Genomic DNA, 7,227 nt, shown 5'->3' with positions numbered 1-7,227 from the left:
TTGTGTGCTGTGAATTGAAAATGACATCAGAAATGCTAGTAATCCGCCATTTGTATGAAGAACTGCACCCAAACTATTAACTTACTTCTCTCTTTGTAGTTTTCTCTCTATTTATTTCAAATGACCACCATTTGGTTTCCCTTTGCATCTCTATTAACCATGCAGTTTTCTTTACAGTTGTACCAGTAATGCCAGAACTGTGGAAGGAGGAAAAGAATCCTATTCCTCTGTTCCCGTATTCCTTCCGTGTTGCTTACTCACCATTTTACATCTTCCAGGTTCTTAAGAAAAACTGTTCAATTGATTTGCAAGAAGAACAGTAACTTTGCTGTTATTCCAGACACTTTTGTGGACTATTTTGTAAATAAGATAATGCTAATAATGTTTAGAAGCTGTATTTCAGTTTATTGAAAGGGTGTAAAATACAATTCAGGACAGAAAAGCACAATATTTCATTGTGTTAATTATGACATTGAATCAGTTGTAAAATATTGCGTCTTTTTACCTCATTATTTCACAACGTCATAATGCATTCAAAAAATACCATCTGTGAAAACGTACTACAAATGTTGTAAACTGGAATAGTTTACAACAACAAAAAATAATTTTGTCACTCAATCCACGACTGTTTGTGGGACACTGTTGTTCGTAAAAGGCTGCTGTATTTCGCCCACAAAATACACAGTCAATTCACGATATAGTATGTTCTCAATGACATGGTAAGGTACTATATGTAAAATGCAAGGATTATAATATTATTTTAGTTAAGAAGGAGGTGTAACTTATTCCAAATTTGTACTGGTAGCTTTGGCCACAAGGCATGAGTCAGTAGGATGGGCACTGACGTGTTTAAATCACATTTGTTGAGCTAGGGTAATGATACACATCAGCCCTTAGGCCTCAGGAGGCTTGTTGGTAAGTGTGTGTGTTTTCATAATCTAGCGGTACAGAGGCAGGGAATGAGTGGCATTTAAATAACATTTGGCAGCAACGTGTTTACTGCTGGTGAAAGGTTTGCATTTTACAGGCTCGTGTAAATAACAAACATCCAGTTTCTCTTGGTTATTGCTTGAGTTAAACTCAGCAAAAATATTTTTCCGCTAGCCTTTTGCCAACACTCTGTTCAAACCAGTTCAGCATTTCCCACCTTCCGGATCTCCAGGATGCCCAACTTGTTTTTAGTTTTGCTCCAAGATCAGAGTTATTGGGTTATTTTTGTTCTTAGGTGAGAGTTATTTTTGCCCACAAAAATATACAGTCAATTCACTTTGCAATATATTCTGTGAGGCTCTTTGAGACGTTTTGATAACGTGAAAAGGCGCTATATCAAATGTATTATGTCATGCGACTGCCAGGATGGTGGAAGGCAAACTGGATGAACCTTGGTCTTCTTTCGCCTAGCAAATTCTTATGTTAGAACATAAGAACATAAGAATTAGGAGCAGGAGTAGGCCATACGGCCCCTCGAGCCTGTGCCCCGCCATTCGATAAGACCATGGCTGATCTTCAGACCTAACTCTAATTACCTGCCTATCCCTTATTCCCTAATCCCTCTTTTTTTAAAAAATCTATCGGTCTCAGCCTTGAAGATGTTCAAGGACTGAGCATCTACTGCCTTCTGGGGGAGTGAATTCCATAAATTCACTACTCTCTGAGTGAAGAAATGTTTCCTCAACTCTGTTCTAAAAGGCTGACCCTTAATTTTCAGACTGTGACCCCTGGTTATAGATTCTCCTACCGGGGAAACAGACCCTCAGTGTCTACTTTATCAGCCCTTTAAGAATCTTATATGTTTCAATAAGATCTCCCCTAATTCTTCTGTACTCCAGAGAATACAGCCCCAGTTTATTCAGCCTATCCTCATAGGTCAGTCCCCTCATCCCAGGAACTAACCGAGTGAATCTACGCTGCACTCCCTCGAGGGCAAGTATGTACTTTTTTAAATAAGGAGACCAAAACTATACAGTTGCAGCAAGACTTCCTACTCTTGTACTCTAAACCTTTTGCGATGAACGCTAAATGCCGTTCTCCTTCTTAGTTGCTTGCTGTTCTTCTTATTATTTGATTGTGAGGCCCTAAGCCCAACCCTATTTCTCATCCGGCTTCCAAGCAATTTCAGGAGCAGAAAACATCCTTTTTTTTTAGTAATCTTGCATTCCTGACTTAACTGTGCAATGATGTTTGTTATTTCCCACGCTGACCACTAGGCGGCGTATTTCAGGCACTGTGTTCCATTGCCCATGGCCTGGGAATGGGCTGACAAACTGCTGTTGCCCACCACATGTGCTGTGCGTGTTAGCCGAGATTGGCATGACACTTGTCAATGGCTTCCAACTTGCTTGTGTGTTAAACCTCAGTTAACTACAAACTTGTGAAATAAATGTTACCTCTCGTTACCAGGGGCTAGATATTTTGAATATGTAAAATATTAGCAGTCGGCCATAAGTTCAAACTTCCACTTAATGCAAAAGAATTTTGCTCCAATGGTAAAAAGTTGCCTTTTGCTTGCACGAACATTGTGTGCACTTTGCTGCATCGGTGACTGGATAGCAATAGTTCAGAGTGGTTTGTGGGTGGTTATTTTAAGAAACATGACCTACATCAAAACTCATCACTGTGGGGATAGTGATTATATTCCTTTGTTTCCTCTCCTGGTCTCTCTTGAAAGCACTGGCATATACTGGCATCCATCTTCCCATATCATACATCTAACGGGCAATGGTTCATGTGATTCCCCTCACCCCGACAATGAGTTTCAGCAGGCTATTTAATCGATCTTAGGTTCACCCAATAACTATATTGGATTTTAGAGCAAGTGACAACCCTAGTGTCTGAATTATATTCCCTCCCTAGCGAAGAGACTCCAAGGCTAATTGTAGCTTCCCAATTGCTGCCCTTGTCTGAGTCAGCACAGATGGAGGGTCAATGTGGAGCCTCCTGATCTGTCCAGCTGATTTTCACTCCAGGTACTGCCTTTACCACCCAAGCCATCGGAAGAGCTTCCAACCATGTAACGTAACTGCGAATAACAAACCTCAATTTGTTCCCTGTTCTCAGTATCCCTCCAATCTTTATTTGGACACTGGTATGTTAAGTACTTTAAAAATAGAAAATTCCAGTTTTTAATTCTGCTTCTCATTCAAAAGCGATAACTCTAGATTATGTAAGGTAGCTCACTCTTATCTGTAGAGTATACAGTTAAAAAAAAATCAAGTGTCTTATTTAGAAATTTATGATGTCAGTTTGGGTACAAGCAGCTGGTGTGAGTGTCACTGGAATGCCAAAGGCTGTTTCAGAGGACATTTTGGACACAAGACAGAGTTTATTGCTAGCATCACCCTTTGTTTCCTCTCCTCAACCTCTACATTATTTAATAAAAGAAAATCCTTTTTAATGAATGAATGTGATTATCTTTCAATATGTTGCATCAAAGAATAAAATATCTGAAGTCCGGTATTGTATCCTCTTTCTGCAAAGAGCTGGAAGCATGTAGTGTGGTTTAGTGTTTGTGCTTGACTTCGCATTGAATTTGACTTTGTAATGACTTTGACTTTGTCATGACTTTGTGGTTTGACTGACCTAGCAATTTTTCTTTCTTGCATCTCACAGAGATAAGCCCTTGAACAATGACTGAATCCAATGGTTTGGAAGGAAATTAGGTAAACTGAACTGAAACCAAATAAAACAAAAGGGTGAATGGAGCATATTATGCCTGACATGACAAACCTGATCTGTTAAATATATTCCAGTCCATTATTACAGTAGATTATCCAACTTATTGTATCTACCGAAGTATAAACTGGTTCATTCACTTGATGGGACATTGCTGTGCGCAAACTGGTTGCTGCATTCGCCAACAAAATATACAGACACAACACTATAAATCCAGTAAAACACTTTAAGATGTCCTACCGATTTTGAAAGGCTTATTTATAACTTGAAATGGCCAATTTACACGGTAATGTATTACAGCGGATGTATAAATAATACTGTATAGCATTGTAAGTGTTCTGGCTTTCTGCAAAGTTGTCTGGATGATGTATTTGCTGCATGGTGAAATAGTGTATGCTGACCTGTCTCACACTTACCTTGTCAAAATGAAGCAGAGATGATGCTTAGTAAACATTTTACAAACGTGCTTGTGATGGAACATTGTACTTTTAAGTGCTTACTGAACTTCACACATGACTATAGAAATGGAGAGCATTGGTTAGATGTGATTGTGAGTTTACTAATCTATATGATCATTTGCACAGGTCATAAATAATATAATAATAAATATCTTGTTTCCAGGCAACTAACTAACAATGTTCCTTTGTAACCAGCCATTTGAGGTATATTGAATCAGATTAGGTTAATTGCTCTAATTTCCCCACCTTTCTTCCTAAGAGAATAACTTTATTTGCCTGGTTCCTCTTTCAGAGCTCAGGCAGGATTCAGGTGTGACTATAAACAGAATTGCGACTCGATAATTTATTTATTTTTAAAAAAAGCTATGACTGAGGGGACTAGTGATAACCTGCTCCTGGGCCTACGTGGCAACCAGGACAACAACAACTTGCATTTATATAGCGGTCTTCCCGCGGGGCAGCATCTCGGAGCGCTTGGAGGACACGCAAGATCAGAAGAAAGCATAAAATAAAGCCGACCCTTTCAGGAACTGAAGTGATGTTTGTCACTCAGTGCTCTACGGTTCAGCGGTCTTACCAGCGGAGTGTTAGGCAGTATTAACAGAGAAACCCTGAGGTCCACAGTAGCTGGAGTGCAGATACTCAAACACTGTGAGCATTGACAAATTCCCCTAATGCCCCTGTCTGTAGTGGCTGGCTCTAATCCAACTGATACACCCTGAATCAAGCACATCCTCAAAGGTCCGTTATTCGAATAATCCTGTAATATTTTCTCTGAGAAATAACCACATAAGATGTCGGTTGATTCTGAACCCGATTCCACTAATTAGGTTTTTCTAGGCTTGGAGAGATCATTAGGTAAATATGCACCTTCAATGGAGATCTTCATTATGACAGGGTTTGTTTAGGTTGTAGGTCTTGAAGACAAAATGTTATCTGTTCTGGAATGAAGGTTGACGCCATGTTTCGTCTCTGGCAGCTACAGTCTTTGTATCAGCAGAGCCTTTGGCACCATCTTCGATCACTGTTGAATGATTCCATCCTCTACTTCAATATTTGATGAATTTATGTTTGGAAGCTTGGAAATGCTTTTCTGATTAAGATAGGTTCAATCTTAAGGCTTGAAAAGACTAACTGTAGATGAACAGTTGTGGAATTTCTGGCCTCTTGCTCATGCAAACCCTGTGAATACAATTCATTAATACACCGAGGAAAGATATTTGTAAAAACAATGGTTAATGAGCGCATGTCTAATTTTGCATTGCAAAATCCCCAGGTGAAAAATTGTCCACATATAGACGGGCTGAATAGCAGCATTGTAGAATACTGGATGTAGATAATGTGGTGAGATCTGTGACCTTTGTAACATGTCCCTTGTGATAATCATCACAGGTTATGAAACGTTGCAAATTTTCCCGAGTGTTATACTATTGCCATTCGTATAGAGAAGCAAATCATTTTACAGTATCGAAGACATTTTGAACAGAATCGATGCTGAATATTTATTAGCTGTTTAACACAGCAACAGAAGTGATTTTATCCACGTGGTTTCACTCTGTTATCCTACTTACAGTAGTTTTATAGTGTTAAGATTTAATCCAAGATTTATTCTGAATTTACCTTCCCCTCCGCCCCCACCACATTCAATCGCAGGCCATGTCCTCTATAATAAATAATCCTTGCATTTGACATACAACAACTTGCACTTATATATCGCGTCCTTTACGCAGGGCAGCGTCTCAGAGCGGAGCCCGGCATTAGCGCCTTATTGCGTCTTCCGGGACGTCTCTTGAAGCGTGGAGTCCTGTAGCTCAGTGATTAGAGCACTCGCTTTGCAAGTGAGAGACCTGAGTTCAATCCCCGGTAGGTCAGGGCGAAACCTCGGGCAAGTTTCCTTACTCCACACAGAGCCTAATAATAATCCCTCCAAAACCAAAAACAATAATAAATTGGTCATTTTCAATCTACGACTGTTTGTGGGACATCGCTGTGCGCAATTGGCTGCCGCGTTCGCCCACAAATACACAGTCAATTCACTTTACAGTGTGTGATCTGTGAAGCGCTTTGGGACGTCCTCCCGACGTGAAAAGCGCTATATCAAATGCGAGGATTATTATTAGGATTTTTATTATTATTCCACAGAATATACCGCGACCGTGTAATTTGTGGGCGGAACGGCTCGCGGCCCTCCGGATCCACTGTCCAGCACCAGATAAACCAGGGCAGCCAATACCACATGTAAGTAGTCCAGTAGTATTGTCTTATATAAGTGCAAATAGGAGTATTATATAAGTGCAAACTGCTGTGGGCTGTGCATTGGCTCTGAGTGGAGGGACTTTTCTGCGCATGCGCACGCTCCCGGGCCTGCTGCTGTCGGGCGTGTGCGCGCGCAGCTTGGGGGTGGGGGGCGCGGCGCGGGAGAGAGGGGGCTCGGCTGCGTGACGTCAGGGTGGTGGTGGTGGGGGGGCGGGGCGTGAGACGAGCGTGACGCGAACGCTGACGCGGACCCACGCCACCCGCGCACGCAGCCGCGCGAAGTGAAGCGGCCGTAGAAAGTTCTCAGCCTTCCCCCAGGGCGCAAGTTTTTTTTTTGCGCCCTCCCGCGCGCGCGGACGAACCCACCGACGCCGCCGCCGCCGTTGCTCCTCCCGCTCCTCCTCCTCCTCTGGTGCTTGACGTTCGTGGCGTCGTGTCGCGCGATTTATTATCAAAGCGGGAGACGAAGAAGAGAGGAAAAGAGAGAGTGTGAGAGAAAAAAAAATCACCTCACAGAACTATTGTGAGCAGGCGGTGGGGGGGGTGGTCCGGCCGGCGTGAGGCTCGACTCTCCACTCGACTCGATTGGACTGTTTTGAGAGTGCGATTATTTTTTTTATTTAAAGGCAATATTTATATATATATATATATACATAATATATATTTTAAGATTAGTTCAGAATTTTTTTTTGATGGTTTGAGGGGCTTTTATTTTCTGTTTTAAAAAAATATTATTATTTTGCCCCCCCCCTCAATCAACAACAACCATCACCACCACCACCACCACCACAACAACGGCAAAGGCTGATAGATTTTATTAAGAGAGGATTAAAGCGTTCGG

At 41.5% G+C, this 7,227-nt stretch overlaps 1 long non-coding RNA gene across 1 annotated transcript; it reads right to left on the bottom strand.

Moving 5' to 3' along the window:
* Positions 1-3,884: 3,884 nt before the first annotated feature.
* LOC103185382 lies at positions 3,885-6,876 on the bottom strand. Its single transcript, XR_488629.2, has 2 exons — positions 6,753-6,876; positions 3,885-5,312 (listed from the first exon to the last, which is right to left on the bottom strand). It is a non-coding gene; the product is annotated as an uncharacterized LOC103185382 (long non-coding RNA).
* Positions 6,877-7,227: the final 351 nt, after the last annotated feature.

The sequence above is a fragment of the Callorhinchus milii genome, unplaced genomic scaffold (genome assembly GCF_018977255.1).
Source record: "Callorhinchus milii isolate IMCB2004 unplaced genomic scaffold, IMCB_Cmil_1.0 Scaffold9, whole genome shotgun sequence".
In the NCBI taxonomy this organism is placed as follows: Eukaryota; Metazoa; Chordata; class Chondrichthyes; order Chimaeriformes; family Callorhinchidae; genus Callorhinchus; species Callorhinchus milii.
Note: the sequence above shows the minus strand (reverse complement) of the source record. Positions and strands in the feature narration are given on the sequence as shown.